A 21,908-nucleotide genomic window follows, 5' to 3' on the forward strand; every position below is an offset into this window, starting at 1 on the left:
GAGAATGTAATACGAGGTCGACACTCATGGGGAGGGAAAGGACCATAAGAAAATAGAAGTAATGGGGGACAGGATAGGATGGAAGGAAATATAGTTAGTCCTATACAACACAACTAGTATGGAAATCATTTGCAAAACTAAACAGATATGGCCTATATTGAATTGCCTGTCTTCCAAGGGGAAGGGGTGGAGAGGGAGGGAGCTAAAGAAGTTGGAACTCAAAGTGTTAGGACCAAATGTAATGTTCTTACCACTGGGTAACAAGAAATACAGGTTAAAGGGTCAAGAAAGCTATCTGGCCCTACAGGACAAAAGAGAAGACGGAGAGAAGGGCAGGGAGGGAGGATAGAGGAGAGAGCAGATAGGTCACAGGGGCAATCAGAAAGCTTGGGTTTGGGGGGGGGGGAGAAAAGGGGAGAAAATTTGTAACCCAAAATTGTGTGAAAATAAATGTTAAAAGTTAAATAAAAAAAAAAAAGAAAACCACAAATTAATATTAAAAAAAAAAAAGAAGAAGTACATTGAAGCTTAACGTCAAGGACAGCTTCCTAATGATGAGAGGAAATGGTTGGAGCTGGGAGGCAGAGCCGAGGAGGGAAGGAAGCCCAGGAATGGGATATGGCCACAGTGTCACTGGATTGCATAGAACATGGACAGGGAGAAGGGCCTCAGAAGATTGGAAAGGTTATAAAAGGCCTGATTTTTGTCATTCTGGAGAACAGAATTTCTGATCTTATTATTCAATTTCTTCAAAGGAAAGGATTAGGACTTTGACTAGGAGGAAAAGGGATTTGTATTTTTTTAGGGATTGATAGTTAAAGAGAGAGAAGGTTTCTCATGCTGATTGATCCAGAGACTCTGATCTAGGATCCCATGAAAATGCTTTCACAATATTTTTGAAAGAGAGAGGTGTGAGGCATGTCATACTTACTGCGCTTCTCAGTGTGGCATAGAAAGGTCCTCGAGCAGACATAGAGGGAGATATTTGTACCCTGAATGGATAGCCCCAGGAAGTGGTCATTCTATTTAGAGATACTATTGTCCTAGAAGGAGTGGAGAAACTTGAATTACCAAGTTATGGAAATCATAGGTGTCAAAAGTAGAAACTAAGACAACATCTGGAGATTCTCCGAAGACCTAGATTTGATGTGTTTCATGCTTCAAATGGAAAACCACTTATTCTGGTATGGCACATGATTGCTTGAAGATCCTGAGCTGCCTCTTGGGGCCAGAGGCCATGCTAAAGACATCTGTGTTTAATTCTAAACTACAGGTAAGAGGTGAGTAAAAAGTCTTCCAGTTGTATGGAAAGATTAGAAAATAAATATGCTATTGATGAAAAGGGTCATGACCTTCGTAGAAATGAGCCATAGTAGGGTTAAGAACAATACCTTGTAAGGAGATGGACCAGCCACTGTGCCAAGGAGTTCTGTTTGCCTTGGCTTGCTTGTTGGGTATTCAGTGATTCTCCATATTATAATTCCAAAGAGAAAGCCTTCAGATCCCTGTGACATGAAGGCTATGTTGACCCAGTAGAGCTCTACTTATCTAAGTCAAAGGCTTTTAGCCCTTTGGCAGCATCCTAAAGCCTATGAAGCCTTTCTCAGAATATTTTGTTGCTTATATTCACAGTGGGAAAAAAAGGAAATTTCTTCAGCTAAAGGTTGGTAAAAATCAGGATGTAATTATTTTCCCATCCAAATTCATGGATCTCCTGAAATCCATCCAAAGACCCCATAGGGATTCTTGGACCCCAGTTTAAGAACCACTGACTTAAGTGAAGGCTTCAAGTAAACGATTTCTCAGACACCGAACAATTTTTTTGTTTTCAACAATTCACGGGGAAAAGTGATTGGCAATATGAATTTCTTAGAAGGGCTGCCCTACCTGGATGAAAAGAAGTTGTTAGAGCCAGAGGCAAGACTCCATAAGGCAGACTGGAGGTGACCAGTCTAAAGTTATCTATCCACTGAGAAGCTTCAGTTTTGTCCAACATCTTGGAATGAGTGGTATTGCATATACTGACTCAATCAGTAAGTACTGACCTTGGGGGGAAAAAAGAAGCACTGGACACCCTCAAAGAACTATCATGAGGTGAAAGAGTGACTAAGTTTTAATTGGTTACTAAAATCTTTGGAAAAATTGTATCAACATTGCAAAACTTCTCAATGATCTCAGCCTTGGATTTGTAACTGGGCTAACTGACACCCAGAAAGATAGCCATAGTTTTAGCATTGAATATTGATAGGACTCACCTGCCTTTTTATGATCAGGTTGTCAGGAATTCCAGGTAAGTGGAGGTCCTGTTAAATCATCTTAGTGTCACTAGAAAACACAAGCCAGGGGATTGCTGAGAAGCAGTGTTCTGTCAGATCTCTGAGAGGGTGGTGACTATATGTTCTTTAAACTTGATATTCCCCACCCCCATCCCCATTGCTTAGCACACTGCCCTGCACATAATAAGTATTTTTAAAAGACATGGTGCTGCTGTTGTCAGGAAGTCTGTCATTCTATCAAACAACAAATGCAAGGGACAGGTTCTCCAAAGACAATGCAGTGCATTAACTTACTGCCTGGGAAAGAACATTGTTCAGTCATATCCCACTCTTTGTGACTCCTTTTGGGGTTTTCTTGGCAAAGATACTAGAATGGTTTGCCATTTCCTTCTCCAGCTCATTTTACAGATGAGAAAACTGAGGCAGACTGGGCCAAGTGACTTGCCTAAGGTCACACAGTCAGTAAGTATCTGAGGCAGGATTTGAACTCAGGTCCTCCTGACTGCAGATCCAGTGCTCTATCTAGTGCACCACCTAGATGCATCATAGGGGAATTAGGTGGACTAAAAGGAAGGAGAGCACAAGAATTTCCTGTGCTAATGAAATCATAGGGCCATTCCCCATGTGCTCTCCTACTGTATGCCAGATGCCATACTGGGTGCTGGCAGTACAGAGACAAAAGGAAAACTGCTCCTGTCCTTTTTCCTAACTCTTCCTCCTCAGCTCCCAGGCCCCAGTAGTTGCAAAATCTCTTCCTTTCTATCCAACCAATCTCTCTTCTCTCCAGTTTCATAACCTCCACCCTATTCAGTATGTCATCATCTCTCATTTGGATTCTAGCTAGAACCCGTGATTACCCTCTCTCCCCTCACCCCCAGCCTCTTTCCTATCAAATGTATTCTCCACAAAGCTTCCAAATAATCATTCTTGAAACACAGATCTAAGAATGTCTCAATCAGATCCATGTGTCCACACTCAAAAACTGTGGCTCCCTATTCTCTCAAGCACAGGGTACAGGAATACTTAGCCTCCCACCTGCACATGTCCACTGTCTGATTCCCACCTACCTTTTCACTTTAATTTCCCATCTTTCCCCTTCACACTCTCTGTTACAAGCTAACCAGTTACCTGTTCTCTGCATGTGACATTTCCCTGCCCCTCCTTAGCACAGGTGGATCGCTCCTTCCGTAACTAGCAGGATCTGGAATTTGTGCCTCACCTCTGCCTTGTAGAATGCTCAGCCTTCAGGTGACACCTCCCAGAGGTGGCCTATCCTGATCTCCCCAGGGAGTGGCTCTAGGCCCTCATCCAGCAACTTTGTGTTACTCTGTATTTGTTTTATTTTCCTGTGTATGTATCTTATCCCCTCAGTATGCTCTCACTGTCATCTCTGCATTCCTAAGATTTCTACGTAGTATGAATTTAATACATGTTTTTTAAATTGAATTGAGGAAAGATATTAAACTAAGAACAGCCTCTCTCAAGCCTCAAATGATATGTGTACATATATATATACACATATATAATATATATGTATACACATATATATACTCACATATGTGTATATGTATGTATCTATATGTGTTTGCATGTACACATGTACATTCACACATATTTCCCTAAGGCAATAGATAAAGCACTGGACCTAGGGTCAGGAAGACCTCAGTTCAAATCCAGCCTCAGACACCTACATCAGGGCAAGTCATTTAACTATTTCCTCAACTACCAGACGGCAATAATGGCAGCACCTAACTAACAGGGTTAAAATTGTTGTATGCATAAACAGAAATAACTGCAAAGCATTTAGTGCCATGCCAGGCACACAGTAGGCACCTATTAAATCCTTGTTGCTCTCCTCCCCCTCCCCCTGAGGCTATTCCCTCATCACCACCATGACTGCTAAGGGACAGGCAGATGGATGGATGTCACCTGCCTGGTGAGACAGATGCTGTGAATATGTGATTCTCTACAGAAGACACACCTGAGAATCCTCAAGTATCCAGAACATTCACAGCTTGTCTACTCGTCACTGCCTTCCCCACACAAGACAATTCATTTCTTAGCTCTGGGAATGTTGATGGGTTGTCCCCAATTCCCAGAATGCCCTGCTTCCTAATCTCTGCCTCCTGGCTGCCCCAGCTGCCTTTAAGTTCCAGCTAAATTCCTACCTTTTACTGGAAGCCTTTCCCATCCCCTCTTCATTCTAGTCAATTATATTCTACTTAGCCTGCACAGGGCTCCTCAAGAACTTCTTTCTTTGTATTCCTGGTGTGGTACAGGCCTGGCACATAGTAGGGCTTAATAAATACTTACTGAGTGACTGACGGTGGTCAAAACTTTTCTCCCCTAACGACTGAAAACCAGGACGTAGTGGCAGCAAGTTAGTGCCTGGATTCTATGGGTAGCCTCTGAAACTCTGCCCATTGAAGTGATGTCACAGATGTAGCAAGTAGGGGATGCCTGACCCTGAGAGCAGACTGCATCCTGTGGAGAATGGCAGATACCTAAGAGAGTGTGAATAAAGTTTACTAGGTAGGATTATACTAGGCACAAACATCATATATTCTTTTTTCCCCACATTTATTTTTTTAATTCATGGAATAAAACAAGCATTTCCGTAACATAGTAGAATAAAAAAGGATGATTTTACATGAAACCAAAAATTGATTTTGTACAACTTACTATTCCTTTTAAATATATGATAAAGTTCTCATGTAATTTTTTTTCTTTTTATCCTCTTTCTTTCTTCCTGCCCCCCACCCTAGACATGGTATCCATTAGCCACAAATGGGTACATATATGTAAAACTTTTCTATATATGGTTCTTTTTTTTAATCAGTTCTTTATCTGGATGCAGATAGCATCCTTTTTCATATGTCCTTTATGGTTAATTCAGAGATTTATAATAGTCAAAATGACCTATTCATTCAAAATCATTCTTACAACAATATTGTTGTTTCATATATTCTTTATTTCATATGTATCACAGACTATAAAGTATGTGTGTTTGTCCTTCATTGCTGAAGAAGACCATGGCATCAGAGAAATAAGGACTATGACTTGCACTTGACTTTGTTTTGAGTGAGGGAAGACTGTGCAGGTCACCAGCCTCATTTCTCCTGCAGAGTCATCTGCATCCAGTGACAAGATATCCATCGGGATGACTGGAGATGACCCAGAATGAGGCAAGTGGGGTTAAGTGACTTGCCCAAGGTTACACAGCTAGTGAATGTCAAGTGTCTGAGGTGAGATTTGAACTCAGGTTCTCCTCACTCCTGCACTGGTGCACTATCCACAGCACCACTTAGTTGCCTACAGACTATAATACATATACATATATATATATATATATATGTATATATATGTACATGTAGATAAACATGTTTTGTATGAATATGATAAAATGAGATAACATTTGTAAAACTTCATTGTAAAGCTTCAAGTGCTACGCAAATTTTCATTATTATGATTTTTATGATGAACAGTAGCACATGGATAGGGAGTGGACCTGTGGTCTTGTTAGTATGAATGTAATATGGATAGTTTTGACAGTCAGTTAGCATCTATTAAATCCTCTCATGTGCCAGGCACTGTGCTACACTGGGGACAAAAGGAAAGGTAAACTTCCAGATGAGAGAACTTCTACCAGTATAGAATGGCACCTTCTGATCTTAGAAGGTTGCTTAGAGCTGAAGGCAGAGACCTCAGCAGGCTCACCACACATCTAAGTCTAGTCTGAACTAGATTCAAATGTAATTGGGAAAGATTTAACAAAATAGATTCAAATCCAATAAAACATAGATAATGTTAAACTGGAAAACCAAGTCTACATGTGGCTCTCAGGGATCTTTAGGCCTAAGTGGTCCCCCATTTTTGTTTGAGCTTGATACCACAGCTGCCTCTCTGTGTGTCTGGTATAATTTGCAGAGATTATCAATTTGTTACCTAGTTTAACAGGTATTGCAGGTGCTGGGCTCTTCTCCCCTTTCCCTTTTCGTACCGAACTGCTTGGGAAAATCAAAAGGGCAAATCAGATGGTAGGCCTCCCTGAGGACTCTCAGAAACCCAGACTTCACCCTAAGCAGCAGTGGCAACTGGCCATGACTTTGGATCACTATAGATAATCAGAATAATCTCACCCAGGTCCTTTAAGAAAGATTACTAGAGAGAAAATGAGCTACTTTCATTGGCTGCTAAATCATCCAGGAATGTTGCCTTGGGTGGAAGATGCTCCTCCCAGATGTTGGAGGTGGAAAAGACATCAAGATTTGTGGTTATCATATCAGAAGGTAGAACTGATTCCTGACCCTCTCAAAGTGATAAGGACTCTCTCAAAGCTGGAGAACAAGTTAAGTTGTGGTTCTGGGGATAGTGGCATGTAACCAGAGGCTGACTAGACTAATGGATACACTGTTTCTCTTGTAAATTTTTTTTTTGGTTTTACACCCTTGGTAGCTAAGACCATGCCTAAGAACATCAAAAGCTCTGCTCCACAGAGAAATGTTTTTAAACATTTTGAACTAAAGAACAACCAAATGAGAGAGAGGGCTTACGTGGAGGAGCCTGAGGAACTGAAGAAGAACCACTTGACTCGAGCTGTGTCAGAACAGGTGGAAGGCAACAGAGAGCTATGGGCCTCTGCCCACACCAGACCATCCCCTGGCTACCACAACATTAGAGGACCCATCCTATTTGCAAATCTGGTTCTGGAAAACTATTAAACTTTTTTAAAAATGATAGAGAGTGATTTAAATCTTTGGAACTAATTAATATGAATTCATAGTAATCAGACTTGTTCATCTTCCCCCAATTTTTTTTTTTGTCAGTAAAATTTCCTTCTATAATGTTGTGAATTTCTGGTTTTTAACTGACAAGCTAAGAGACTGAGTTCAGAGGAGAACTTCTGACACACTGGTTGGTGATAGGTACATGTCTATGTCACAAGATGGACTTCATAAATTTATTAGCTTAAGCAAGTCCTTAATTTTCCCTTCATGGCCTCAGTTTCCTTACCTGAAAAATGGGGGTGGGTGAAGGGCTTTGTACTAAATGACTTCTGAGTTTTCCTCCTGTCATCCATCAATCATCAAGAATTTTTAAAAATATCTACCATATGCCTGATACTGTACTTTCAGCTGTGGGTCTATGATCTTGCAATGCACCAAACTTTAAAAAAAAATTTATTTTAAGTCTTCCTAAAGAAAATCTTAACAGGTTGTAAACACTGTGAAGGCAGGAATCAAGGCTTTTCTTCCTACTTGACCACTCCCCAAACAAGATCTGTATGCAACAGGCAATAAATCAATATTTTATTGAAATGCAAACTCATTTCCTGACCTTTGAATATTATTCACAGCTTTCTCAATGACTTGGGGCCATCATCAGGATCTTTAGTTAGCTTCCTGTTACAATTCAGTGATATTCTCCAGGCTTCTTCATATGTTTAGGGATTGGCTGCCCTTATCTGAATGCATGGAGGACAGCTTCTACAAATTTGTCTAATAGCACACATCCATCACTGAAACAAAATTTAGCATGCAATCGCAATATATGAATATTTATTTTTAAATTCTATGCCTGCTAAAATAACTCTGAGGTGTTACTTCACATCTCTTAGACTGGCTGATATGACTGACAGGAAGAAATGGTAAATGTTGGAGAAGATGTGGGTAAATGGGGATGCTAATGCATTGTTGGTGGAGTTGTGAACTGATCCAAACATTCTGGAGAGCAATTTGGAACCATGTCTGAAGGGCTATAAAGCTGTGCATACACTTTGATCCAGCGATATCACTACCAGGTGTTTATACTAAAGAAATCATGAAAAAGGGAAAAGGACCCACATGTACAAAAATATTTATAGCAACTTTTTACATCAATAGAGGAATGACCCAACAAGTTGTATATGAATGTAGAACATTGTTGGGAAGATTAATTTAATTAAAGCTAGATAATATATTCCATGAATCCACTTAACCAGGCACATAAACATCTATGCATAATATTCCTCTGAAAGCAAATAATGAACGAGGGTTGTTACAGAGTTAACGTCTCTGCATTGAGGCACTCTCTTTCCTCTGGATGACCTATGGCATATGGCCTCACAACTCTCTAAGATATGGGATGAATGAGGGCATCAGTTTCAATCTACACAGTCCTATTTGCAAACCTTAATTTCTTTGTGTAGATGAAACAAAATAGAAATGGCAGTTCTGTTTTCTTCCAATACATTGGTGAATTCTCTTTTGTACCCGGAAGGGTGTGCACACTCCACTTTGGAGACCAGTGCCCTAGGTGGCCATGGTTTTCTAGTTCTGTATATTTGTAGTTTTGTTTCTTCCTTCAGGCTATCACTCTTTCTTGCTGTAACTGGGTCTCTTGCTTGCATTTGACAGCCTAACTTTTCGTATATTATTTCAGCAAAAGCCTGATGTCAACTTCACCTGGAGATGGATTCTCTGACAGGTGCTTTCTTCAAAGCAACTCAGACTTTCTAAATAGCTGTGTTCAGGATTATTATATCTTCCTGATATTTTTCCAGTTCTTATGTGGCAGAGTGGATGTGGTTTCTGACCCCTCCCCATTCCCCTTTCCTGTTCCCTTCTTTATTTCTTTGGGCTGGTTAGATCATACAAGCTACCCTCATAATGGCAGGTCAGGTGTTCCAGAGTGAGAGTACACACTACTGTAACTTGCTCTCTGAGGGTATTAGGGGACTTCCCACCCTACAGTGCAGGAACTAGTCTTATGATACTCATAACTGGGGCTCCTTAGCCCACAGTAATATACTTCTCACTTAACAAATCAACCAAAATGAGCTCAATTAACTCAGAAACTTTTGCTAAAACAGAAGGCAAAGTGAGGGCACATTCTAAGCTCAATGTACAAGTATCCACAAAGGATGGGAAATAGACAAATTGAAAGAAAGATAGCAGGAGGTACATCTCCTCCCTAGGAATGCCTGGGCCTTCAACAATTTGCAACTCTGGACTATGGGCTTTTCATGTCCTTTATCAAAGACAATCTGCACAAAAATTTACTAATGGGTATGTCATTTTCTCTTCAGATTTAAAGTTTTATTGTAGTTATAGAAAGGGTTTCCTCCCATGAAGTGATAAACATTGTTTAAATTTATGCAGCATCTCTCTGGATTCACTCTCCCACTCCAATAGACAGGTTGGGTCCCCAGAAAGCAATGACTATTTCTCCCGTCACGATTGTAGTAGTTACCTTGAGGGATTGTGTCTTCTTATCCTACATATGGAAACCAGCCCTCAGATTTCTGGTGTTCTTCCAATCACTTCAAATTCCCTAGGTCTGTCTCCCATACTTATTCATCTCAGAGAAAGAAATAGACACAAAAAGACAAACCCCCTCCCAAAACCCCAATCCACAGTGCATTGAATTCATGACCATGTGGTGACTGGGTGTGGAGGTAGTGAACCTGTCCCTGTGCCACTTTTCCTTAAAGGCTCAGAGCATGTCCTCCTTTTCACACTGCTGCCACGAAGAAAGAGTTTGTTTATCGGAGACTTTTAAAAAAGAAAAAAATCCTGCATATGACCTGGGAAAAGGCACTATCCTCATATATTTCTAGAAACAGGTTCAGCAAATATCCACGCTGATTGGCATCAAGCACAGCATATTGTACATGCTCAAAGAGCTGGGGCTTGGTTGGCTAGCTAGTTCTGGTAAGGACAGGAAAACTCTCATGGGAAGTTTGGGCTCAGGAAAAGTTTGACATCTTCTGGAAAGTCATCCAGCTTGCTCTCTTCCTTTTCAATGCAGGGCCAAAGTTATTGTTCCAGTTGTACCGTTTGAAGTGTGTGTGTGTGTGTGTGTGTGTGCGTGTGTGTGTGTGTAGTTTTTGTTGTTGTTGGAAAAATCCATAGGATGTTCATTCAGATGCATGTTGAAACACTAGGCAATAGACGTTTTCCTTCATTTGGTCTTCCCTATGTTTACAGACAGGTTAAATTCCTTGGGTGATTAAAAATCTTTCAGGAGGCTCTGCAATGTTTGGGGGATTGATTAAATCAATAAAGTAGCATCTGCAAAAGAGAACTTCTGGAGGATTTTACCCTCCTTAGCTTGGACTCTGTGCTAGATCTCTATTACAATAGCAAATACTTTTGGAGAGCAAGCATCTCTGATGCCTCAACTGATGATTATTTTCAAAGGTTTCCTAAACAGTAATTTCTTTTGTAACCTCTTCCAAGGGATCCTGAAAGATGTTGATGGATGGAAGGGAAACAACTTGTAAAAAGAGCTGGTTCTATTGAGCCAAATGCTTTTCATAATCAGCAATAATAAGTAAGGTTCACATTTATATAGTGTTTTAAGTTTTGCAAAGTACTTTACAAATGAGATGTACATGCTATTATTACCCCATTTTACAGATGAGGAAGCTGAGGCAGACAGATGTTAGGTGGCTTGCTCAGGGTCACATAGTTCATATCTGAAGCTGGATTGGAATTCAGGTGTTTGTGGCTCCAGGTCAAGTGCTCTATCTGCTGAGCCACCTCATTATCTCAAACAATGAGCACATTGGGATCTTATATTCTACATATTTCAGTCCATTTTGATATTGTTGTCAATTGTGCACACTGTTGAATATTGTTATAGAAAATCTGCTTATTCCCTATTAGTATCACCATCAAGGATACCCTCATTTCATTCTAGTGGTCTTCATAAAATTTAATATATAGATAGGAAGGAAGCTATATGAGTTAGTGGTCCCTGATGTTCTCTCCATCAACATTTCCTTCTGCACTTTTGGTATGTTTTCCTCCTGCAGATACTTTATACATCAATCCCTTAATGTCTTCACAATTGTATAATCTCCAGAACAGATTTCTATATTTACTTGGTCAAATCCTGCTGCTTTTCCTATGTTTTGTTTTTTTTAGTGCCATTTCAACCATAGGGACTATGATTTTACGGTTGAAATACAGTGATTCCACTAGGTTTAGAGGTCTGTTGAAATGTTTTTTTGGTAAATCGTTTCCATTTTTCTTTTATTTGTAATCTTCTTTTCCTTTTCATCCTTGAATGCCATTGGGATGACTTTGTTTAGTTGGCTATCTTGCCATACTTGCTTTTAACACCTTTGAGCCTCTCTTGCTTTTCCCTGCTTTATGAGAAGGTATTCCTCACAATCATTTATAATTCTTCTTTATAATATTTTTATAGAGTTCATATTCTAGCTTGGTATTACCTTTGACAGATATTTCTCTGGTAAATCAAATGAGCATTTGTTGGCCAACGCATTTTCTGGATTCCTTCATTCTCTGTGTGGGAATTAAGTTACATTGGTTTAACTTCTGGATGAAATTATGTCAATGTCAAAGTCATTTTTTTTTTCCATGAAGAGGTTATAAAACCCTTTTCTAAGTTGTCTTGCCTTTTGAAATGTAGACACTTTCATTTTTTACTATGTTATTTGGTGCTCATCATAAATGCGCCCCTCAGCCCAGCTCCACGCCCCTCTCCTCTGCTCCCCTGTCCTTCTGCCTTGGAGGCTGCAGGTTTTCTAGGCTGGTCAGTTTCTAGGCTAGTCGGTGTCTCTAGGCTGGTCAGATTCTAGGCTGGTCAGTTTCTAGGCTAATCGGTGTCTCTAGGCTGGTCAGATTCTAAGCTGGTCAGTTGCAGCCCAATACCTGGGCACGCTGTCCTCCCGCAGTGTGCTAGACCTGGGTGTCTTCCGAGGCTTCTCTGGGAGCCATCTTTTAGTGTCTGAAGAGCTGTTATGGGTGGAAAATGAATTAGAGCAAGAACTGGAAAGCTAATGCAGCCTGGCAGCTGAGGTCAGCTCAGCTGGCTCACTTAAGCCAAGCACCCAGAGGGGCCAACCTTGAAGCCCAAAGTAGGTCTTGGTCTCTAGGAGCATCCATTGTAATGGAACAGTATGTGCCCACAGTTATGTACTGACAAGATATGAAAAGCGAACAGGATATCTCATCAGAGGTGGGACGGGGCGGCATGGGGGGAGGTAATGAGGAGGAAAGGCTTTTTGCAAAAGGTAGGTTTTGACCTGAATCTTAAAGGAGGTGGAAAGGAATAGGGACAGCCAGGTCAGAAGATGGGATTATCCTGTTCAAGGACCAGCCAGAAGGCCAGTGTCACTACATCAGAGAATGGGTGGAGGAGAGTAAAGTGTAAGAAGCCTGGAGATGTAGGGAAGGGCAGGCTATGGAGGGGTTTAAAAGCCAAACAGGAGTACATATGTGTGTGTATATGTGTGTGTGTGTGTGCATATATATACACACACATAATATTTATTATATATATACACACACATATCCCAGAAGTAATAGGGAGCATTAATTTTTTTTTAAAATTATTCTGCTTATTGGATAGTCTTTTCTTACAGTGAGAAGAAGAATACTTTAATAAGTAGGGGAGGGATTTAGAAAGGTTGCTTTGGCTGCAGATTTAGGGGGAAATAGGGGGAAGAGCAGACAGCAAGATGTTGAAATAGTTCAGACATGAGTTGATGAGCCAGGTGGTGACTGTTGCAGGAGAGAAGGGCACATGCAGGAGGGTAGATTCTAAGGTAGATAAAAGCAGCCTTAGCTCCAGATTGGATGGATACATGTGCTGAGTGGAAGTGAGGAGCTAAGGATAACTTGGAAGCCTGGATGACTGGGAGGATTGCAAAGGAAACTATGCACCAATTAGAAATGCCTGTCTAAATCAGGGATTCTTATTTTTGTGTGTGTCATGAACCTCTTTGCCAAGCAAGCTTATGGATCTCTTGCCTGAAAATAATGTTTTCAAATAACTGAAGGAAACGCTGAATTGCAGTTAAAGGTTAGTGAAAAGTCAAAAGTGATTCTGTTATCCTACCCTCAAAAAAGTTTGTTGATCTTCTGAAATCCAGGGGATAGAGGGGGAGGGGTTAGGGTTTTCTAGAAGGCCAGATATAAAGGCTACTCTTGGGATCCTTCTACAGTGACTGACTTGACAAGTAGAAGCTTTGGGGAGAACATTGACTTTTTTATTTGAAAATGATCTGAGGGTTTTATTGGACCACAAACTCAGTAAGAGAACAGTATTACATAGCCTCAACAGGTCTGGAAATCTGTGGCCTCAGGAACACATGTGGTCCTCTAGATTCTCAAGTGTGGAACTTTGACTGAATCCAAACTTCACAGAACAAATTCTTTTAATCACTTAGTCATTTAAGGTGATTTGTTTCCATTCCTCATTCTATTCACTTCAGGACATATTTAGGGATACAAGTGAGGGTACCTGTGAAGGGCAGTGGATGTGGAGACCTTGTTTCCTGCCTTATGCATAGTATTGTCCAGAGATACACTTTTTCTTTAGACCATGTGCCAAGATGCTCTCTGGCTTGCTTTAAAGTAAAGAAGGCTTCCGAGTAAAGAAGAACATTCAGAAGGTCCTGACAATGGAAGGGTTCCTAACTCGTGTTCTGCCTCATGGGGGCATGTTCTCAGCTCCCTGTGGCAAACAGGAGAAAGCTCTTACAGGGAGATCTTGTTGTTGAGCCTAGCTGGTTGGATGGCTAGCCAGCCTAATCTCTAGCCATGCCACCCCCTAATTCCTACCCAGCAAGCTTGACAAACATCAGCCACTCTTTCCAAAGAAAAGAGTCAGGAGAGTCCTGGTGTTTCTTTAGGTCCTTCCCTCTCTTCTCCCTTTGGTAGCCACACAGCCATGACTGTTTACTTTCTCTATATCTCCAGGTTGTAACTGAATGGCATTTCTTCAGATACCAAACCTAAAGCATAAAGGGGGTGATGGAAATGAATAAAGAAGAGCATGAGTGAGGTTAACATCATAAGAGAGGGCAAAGGGATGACAAAGAAATGGGAAGCAGAACAGCAGCCCCACTATAATGATTGCAAGTGGTGGAAAGATCATGGTTTCCTTCAAAGCTAAACTGCAGCTTTAGTGGCCACCTGGTTACAAGTGTAAAGAATGGGGGATGAGGTGGTAGTGGCTCCCATGATTAGCTGGTTGAGCTGGTCACTGCCAGTTCTCTTACCTTAATATTTATTCTTGCCTTCTTCAAAACCCCATGTGACCTAGTTACTGAAACAATAGGAAGGCAAAATTAGAAGTCTGCTAATGACTCACTTGCCTTGGCATACAAAGTATAGGTGCTTTGTAAACTTGCTCCTTTGGCTTACCTTGTTTGGTCAATTCCATTTCTCTCATTCATGATTTCTGGGTTTTTTTTTAATGTTTATTTATTTATTTTTAGTTTTCAACATTCATTTCCACAAAATTTTGAGTTCCAAATTTACTCCCCATCCCTCCCCTCCCCCATCCCATAATGCCTTGCATTCTGATTACCCTTTCCATCAATATGCCCTCTCTTCTATCATACCCCTTCCTTCCCTTATCCCCATCTTCCCTCTTTTTTTGTACGGCAAGATAGACTTCTATACCCCATTACCTGTATTTTTTATTTCCCAGTTGTATGCAAAAACAATACTCAACATTCATTCCTAATACTTTGAATTCCAACTTCTTTCCCTTCCTTCCTCCCCACTCATCCCCACGGAGAAGGGCTATATATGTGTAGTTTTGCAAAAGATTTCCATAATAGTCATGTTGTATAAGACTAACTATATTTCCTCCATCTTATCCTCTCCCTCATTTATTCTGTTCTCTCTTTTGATCTTGTCCCTCCCCCAAAGTGTTTACTTCTAATTATTCCTTCCTCCCATTTGCCCTCCCTTCTATCATTCCCCCATTCCATTTGTCCTCTTTTCCCCTACCTTCTTGTAGTGTAATATAGATTTTCGTACCAAATTGAATGAGCATGTTATTCTCTGCTTAAGACAAATGTGAAGAGAATAAGCTTCACTTTTTCTCCTCTCATCTCCTCCCTTTTCTCCTCCATGGAAAACCTTTTTTCTTGCCTCTTTTATGAGAGATAATTTGCCCCATTCCATTTCTCCCTTTCTTCTCCAAATATATTCCTCCCTCACCCCTTAATTTTATTTTTTTAGATATCATTCCCTCTTATTCAACTCACCCTGCGATCTCTGTCTATATATGCGTGTGTGTATGTGTGTGTGTGTATATGCATAATCCCTCCCACAACCCAAATACTGAGATAACTCTCAAGAGTAACAGATATTATCTTTCCATGTAGAAATGTAAACAGTTCAACTTTAGTAAAGTCCCTTATGACTTCTCTTTGCTGTTCACCTTTTCATGCTTCTCTTCATTCTTGTATTTGAAAGCCAAATTTTCTATTCATTTCTGGCCTTTTCATCAAGAATGCTTGAAAGTCCTCTATTTCATTGAATGACCAATTTTTCCCCTGAAGTATTATGCTCAGTTTTGCTGGGTAGGTGATTCTTGGTTTTAGTCCTAGTTCCTTTGACTTCTGGAATATCATATTCCAAGCCCTTCAGTCCCTTAATGTAGAAGCTGCTAGATCTTGTGTTATCCTGATTGTGTTTCCACAATACTCAAATTGTTTCTTTCGAACTACTTGTAGTATTTTCTCCTTGACCTGGGAAAACTGAAATTTGGCTACAACATTTCTAGGACTTTCTCTTTCTGGATCCATTTCAGGAAGTGATCTGTGGATTCTTTCAATATTTATTTTGTCCTCTGGTTCTACAATATCAGGGCAGTTTTCCTTGTTAATTTCATGAGAGGTGATGTCTAGGCTCTTTTTTTGACCATGGCTTTCAAGTAGTCCCTTAATTTTTGAATTGTCTCTCCTGAATCTATCTTCCCAGTCAGTTGTTTTTCCAATGATATATTTCACACTGTCATCTATTTTTTCACTCTTTTGTTTTTGTTTTGTAATTTCTTGGTTTCTCATAAAGTCATTAGCTTCCATCTGCTCCATTCTAATTTTTAAAGAACTATTTTCTTCAGTGAACTTTCGAACCTCCTTTGGACTAATTTGACTAATTCTGCTCTTTAAAGCATTCTTCCAGTCATTGAATTTTGGGGCATCTTTTGCTAATTGAATTAGCTTATTTTTAAAAGTGTTATTTTCTTCAGCATTTTTTGGGATCTCCTTTAGCAATTTGTTGACTTGCTTTTCATGATTTTCTTGCATCACTCTCATTCTTTTCTCATTTTTTCCTCCACCTCTTTTACTTGATTCTCAAAATCCTTTGTGAGCTCTTCCATGACCTGAGACTACTGCATATTTATTTTGAAGGTTTTGGGTACAGAAGTCTTGATTTCCTCTGACGGCATACATTGTTCTTCCTCATTCGAAAGGATGGAAGAAAATACCTGTTCACCAAGAAAGTAACCTTCTATGGTCTTATTTTGTCCCTTTTTTGAGCATTTTCTCAGCCAGTTACTTGACTTTTGAGTTCTTTGTCAAGAGGAGGGTATACTCTGGGGACCTGTAAGTTCTCAGTTCCTTCAAGGTGGCACAATCAAGGGAGAGGAATTTACTCCTCTCCTGGCCTGAGCACTGGCCTGGGAGCAACCAATAACTATTCTGTCCAGAGTCTGAGAGTATAATTCCCTCTCACCACCACCTCCAGCTCCACTACTCAGTACTCCTCCTCACCCCAGGGCCATGCTCAGGGCTGAGATTCAGATCAGCTGCTTACTTCCCCCAGGGGATTTAGGCAGAAGGCTACAAAAATGGATGCTGCCTCTGCAGTGGCTGGTGCTGGTGGTCCAGAATGTGTTCCCTTCTCCTGGGTGAAGGAGTTTTCTCACTGGCCTTTCAAGTTGTCTGTGGCATTTGTGGGTTGAGCAATCTGGGAACTGCTGCTACTGGTGTCTCTCCGAAGTCTCTTCCAAGTCCTGTCCCCGCCTCACCATTTGGCCCATGCTGGACTGTGCTCTGCTCTGAACCCAGTGTGATATACCTTTCCTGTCAGCCTTCCAGGCTGTCTTGGGTTGGAAATCTCTTTCACTCTGTTGTCTTGTGGCTTCTGCTGCTCTATAATTTGTTTAGAGTCATTTTTCAGAGATATTTTATGGGCAATGTGGGGGAGCTTCTACAGGTCTGTCTTTCTACCCCACCATCTTGGCTCAACCTTGCCTCATTCATGATTTCTGTTTATCCAAATCCCTTGCCCCCTTATCCTATCACTGTTTTTGCCTGACTATCCCCAACCTCAGAATATTCACCTTGGTCATTTCATCCACTTCCACTGGTGAATGGTACTTTAGGAAGTCGTGAAACCATGCTGACTCTGGGCAACACTGATTCTATCTAATCTCAATGGGGCCTTGATAATGCAAGGAAGTCTCTTCATTCTTCCCCAATCAGCTTTCCATTACAAGAGAGACTCTCCATGGAGACTCTTTGAAACTTCTCTTCCTCAGCCTCTCACAGAATCCTTCCCTCTCAACTTACCTTGCTAATAAAAGAAAACATTCACCACTACTCTTCACATCAAAATCCCCATGGACTTACTTCTCTTATTTCCTCCTTTATTCAAGTCTTTGATGAGACATGACCATTCTACTAAAGAATCCATACCTTCACCCCATTCACTCCTAATTCCTAGCAGTCATCCTGTCTTTCTAATCTGCAATCAAGGGGGAGGGGCCAAGATGGCAGAGTAGAAAGAAGCACATATGCTTAGCTCTTACCCCACAGCCCATAAAATACCTGTAAAGAAGACCTCTCAACAAATTCTAGAGCAACAGAAGCCACAGAACAATGGAGTGGAGGAGACTTCCATCCCAGAGAGACCTGAAAGACTGACAGGAAAGGTCTGTCACACATGGGAGGCAGAATAGAGCCCAGCCCTGCCTTGGCCATGTGGCACCGTAAGGAGCAGATCCCAGCAGGCTTCAGGGACAGAATCTCCAGTGGCAGCACAGATCCCTCAACCCATAGGTGCTAAAGGTCAGTGAGAGGGTCTTTTTGGCTGGCCAAGAGGGGAGTTGGGTGTCCCCATAATGCAGGCCTCCTCAGGTGGCATCAGTAGAGGCAGCAGCAGAAGGGACTCCCAAAGCAGGCAGTAGCCCGAATCCATTAAAAAAAGTCACCTAACATCCCTTTCAATCTATCACTTTTATGTTCTCTCCTCCTTTTCACAGCCAACTTCAAGGGGGAAAACCTCCAGTGTCTTTACCTTTTGCTTCCACCACCTCTCGTCTCACTCCTCATCCTTTGAAACCTACATTCTGACCTTACCATTCAACTGAGAACGTACTCTCCAAAGTTCACAATGGTCTCTTAACTGCTATATCCAAAGATCTTTTCTCAGTCCTCATCTATCTTGACCTTTCAGTAGCATTTGATATTTGTCTTTTCCTGATTACTCTGTCCTCTTTGGGTTTTGGGGAGTTTTTTGAGATACCATTCTCTCATTTCTCCTTATCTGACATTTACTTAGTCTCTTCGTTAGGTATGTTCCATCCCGTAATCATGGATAAACCTAAAAGATCAGTCCTGGATCCTCTCCTCTTCCCTCTGTTTACTCTCTATGTGAATTCACTAATTCCTCTAGGTTCAATTTACATGTCTCTCTATAGAACCCTAATATATACAGTTCTTGAGATTCATCACCAACTACCTACAAGAAATTTTACATTGGATAAACTAAAGGAGTCTCAAACTCAACATGTCCAAAACAGAACTCATTATGCTTCCATAACAACCTACCTCTCTCTGCCTTACTTCTTCTGTTGAGAATACTAGACCATCTTTTCACTTATCCAGGTTCACAATCTCAATGCCATCTTTGACTCTTACATCACCCTCATTCCCTATCACCAATATCAAGTCTACCTCTTCTCTTCATTTACGTGACCATCCTGTTAATTTCAAACCTTATTACCTCTTTCCAGAACAATTATAATAGCCTCCTATTTGGTTCTTCCTACCGCTGGTCTCTTCCTTTTCCAATCCATCTTAACACACAGCTCCCAAAGTGATATTCCTAAAGCACAGGTCTGACTATGTCCATCCCCTGCTCAAAAGCTCCCATCACTCTGTATTACTTATAGAATAGAATACAAATTCTCCTAGCACTTGAAGCTCTTCTCAACCTGACCCAAACCTATACTTTCCAGTCCCATTACATATTTTTTCCTCTTCACATACTATTATGATTCAAGCAGACATTCCTGCTGGTGTCATCCATTTTGTATTTGTGTGTGTGTGTGTGTGTGTGTGTGTGTGTGTGTGTGTTGTGTGTGTGCCCTTATACAGTTTTCCTTATACTTGGACTCCTCTTCACTTACATGTTTTAGAATCCATATCTTACTTCAAACCTCAGCTCAAGTCCCACTTCCTCTATGGGGCTTTTCCTGATCTTCCTCCCTCAGCTGCTAGTATGCTCCCCTGCAATTGTTTTCTATTTCCTTTTTATATATTATGTATCTATTATATGGGTGCATTTTTCTATGATAGAATCTGAGCTCCCTTAGGGTAGGAACATTTATTTCTCTCTTTGTTCCCCCAGTATGTAGCATATTGTATGACACATAGTAAATGCATATTGATTGATTGGACATAATGTATAGGAGGTGTCAAGAAAGCTCCATTCATGGACACATTCATGTGATGGACCCTCTTTGGTCTCCATTGTAGCTGGATATCTATCAGAAGGGCAGGGATATGTATAAACACCTTCTTCATTCTACCTTATTTCCCCAACCCCCATGATCTCAAGCAGTGCTGGCTGGAAACACCTACATTGCTTGACGATGAACTGCTCCAAATTCTCCTTCTCCCATTTGGTTGTCTTTAGACATTCTTTCAGAGCTCGAATTTCTCCTTTCATTCACTCTTCCTAAATAAAAGATGAGGCTCTTGGTTAGAATGCCTAATAAAGCCCAAAGCAGGATTCCACACCTTTCTCAGCTGTAATTCTGGGATGACTTCCCTCCATTACAGCCAATACCATTCTGGTAACCAAAGAAAATCTGGTTCTACAGATAGGAATTCACAGGAATGGGGGCTTAAAACATCTAAAGCAGGCATACAGATAAACTGGGAGTCTGAATGAAATGGGACATGTCAAAATTTTGATTAAAAAAAAAAACTCCTATAATCTTTTCCTTATTTGCAATTACCAGGGTCCTTTGACCTAATTGCATGGATGCGGTGCCATTGTATTAAGGGTGGACATTCATTAAATGTGTGCTAATTTATTCAGCAACTGGGAAAATGAATGGACTGGGAAAAATTTGCATGTTTAGACTGACAAAAATTTGTCAAGTCCCTGACATAAGTTGGTCAAATCCCTTAAAAACAGCAAGCAGTCATTGAGCCTGATGTGACTACCTGTAGCTGGATCTAGGATATTAATCCAATATCTAACCCCTACTAGGAGGAGAAAGAGGTACTGAACTCAATCTAGAGATTTTCTAGCTCAGGTACTCTTAAACTTTGGGGGGGCATGAATACCTCTGGCAATCTGGTGAAACTGATGGACCCCTTTCTCAGCTTACATGTAACCTACATTCATAATTGAAGGGTATGTTAGATTTCAGAAAGAAGTTAGTGGAAATAAAGGTGTAAATTTTTTTCCATCAAAGTTCATGGACCCCTTCAAATATGTCCACCAACTCTGTTCTAACCTGAAAGCCAGGCTTGAGCTCAGAGAATAGTCCTTGGAATGACTGTCAATTTCTCAGACCATCCCCACCTCTTCCCCCAGAATCCTGATTCTAAAGCCATGCCAGCATTTCGATGTCTGTGCCTGGTGGGACCAGTTTCTGAGTACGTCAGAATACTTGTATAGTACTGATGGTTGTAATAGAAGAGTTTAATGGAAACCAGATGGTATAGCAGAGATGATGTTAGATCTGTAATCAGGAAGACCTGAGTTTAGACACTTACTCTCTGGGCTTAGTCAAGTCACTTAAACTGTCTCAGTTTCCTCATCTGCAAAATGGGCTTGATAATAGCACTTACCTTCCAGGGCTATTGTGAGGATCAAATGAGATAACATTTATAAAACACTTGCTAAACTTTAAAGTGCTACAGATAAGAGTTGGCTATTGTTATCACTAAAGGAGAAAGACGAATGGTGAGTATTTGACTCTTTCACTCTAGAAATCTCCAGTGGAAAAATAATAGTACCACATTTTTTAATATCTCCAGGGGGTTTTGTCATTTCAGTATTTCTCAAACCCTTTCTGTTTTTCCGGTTGAGTAGCTCATCCCAGGGGAAGAGGAAATACGTATGGAATTGCATATGGGGAACACAAGCCAGAAAGCCCTGTCTTGCATTAATCCTTCATATTCATACTCCCTCTCTCCAAAGGCTATCTCCTGGCAGTTCCCTTTGTCTGTTACTCAGTCCCAGATTCTCTTGTGAAAACACTTCAATCTGCCCTGAAACATGTGCTACACATCCCTCCCACCATTTACTGCTTTCATTTGCCATGTAGCGCTGTTGGTACTGGGCAGGGCTTCTCTCCAGAACATGGTGAGGAGAGCATCAGACTCCTCCAAGATCTGGTGCAGGGTTTTGGTGTTACACTGGAGTTGGTGGAACCTAGTAAAGGAGAGAAGGGAAACATACTTCTAAGTTCTGAACATGTTCTCCATGGGAGAGTTCTGGCTGAGAGAGGAGACTATCTTGGACCCCTAAATCCATTTCTCATTGCATAACCCAAGCTTGAGCACTGACTTCCCTTTGGGAGGGTACTGATCTGCTTCTAACTCTGATGGAGATTTTTCTCTATTTTTAAAGG

General features: G+C 40.9%; 1 long non-coding RNA gene across 1 annotated transcript; it reads right to left on the reverse strand.

Moving 5' to 3' along the window:
• Window positions 1-862: 862 nt before the first annotated feature.
• Window positions 863-20,074, reverse strand: LOC140523923 (uncharacterized). The gene is made up of 5 exons (XR_011973513.1): window positions 19,900-20,074; window positions 14,290-14,336; window positions 4,590-4,780; window positions 2,256-2,325; window positions 863-1,043 (listed from the first exon to the last, which is right to left on the reverse strand). It is a non-coding gene; the product is annotated as an uncharacterized lncRNA (long non-coding RNA).
• Between the last annotated feature and the right edge of the window lie 1,834 nt (window positions 20,075-21,908).

The sequence above is a fragment of the Notamacropus eugenii genome, chromosome 2 (genome assembly GCF_028372415.1).
Source record: "Notamacropus eugenii isolate mMacEug1 chromosome 2, mMacEug1.pri_v2, whole genome shotgun sequence".
Lineage (NCBI taxonomy): Eukaryota > Metazoa > Chordata > Mammalia > Diprotodontia > Macropodidae > Notamacropus > Notamacropus eugenii.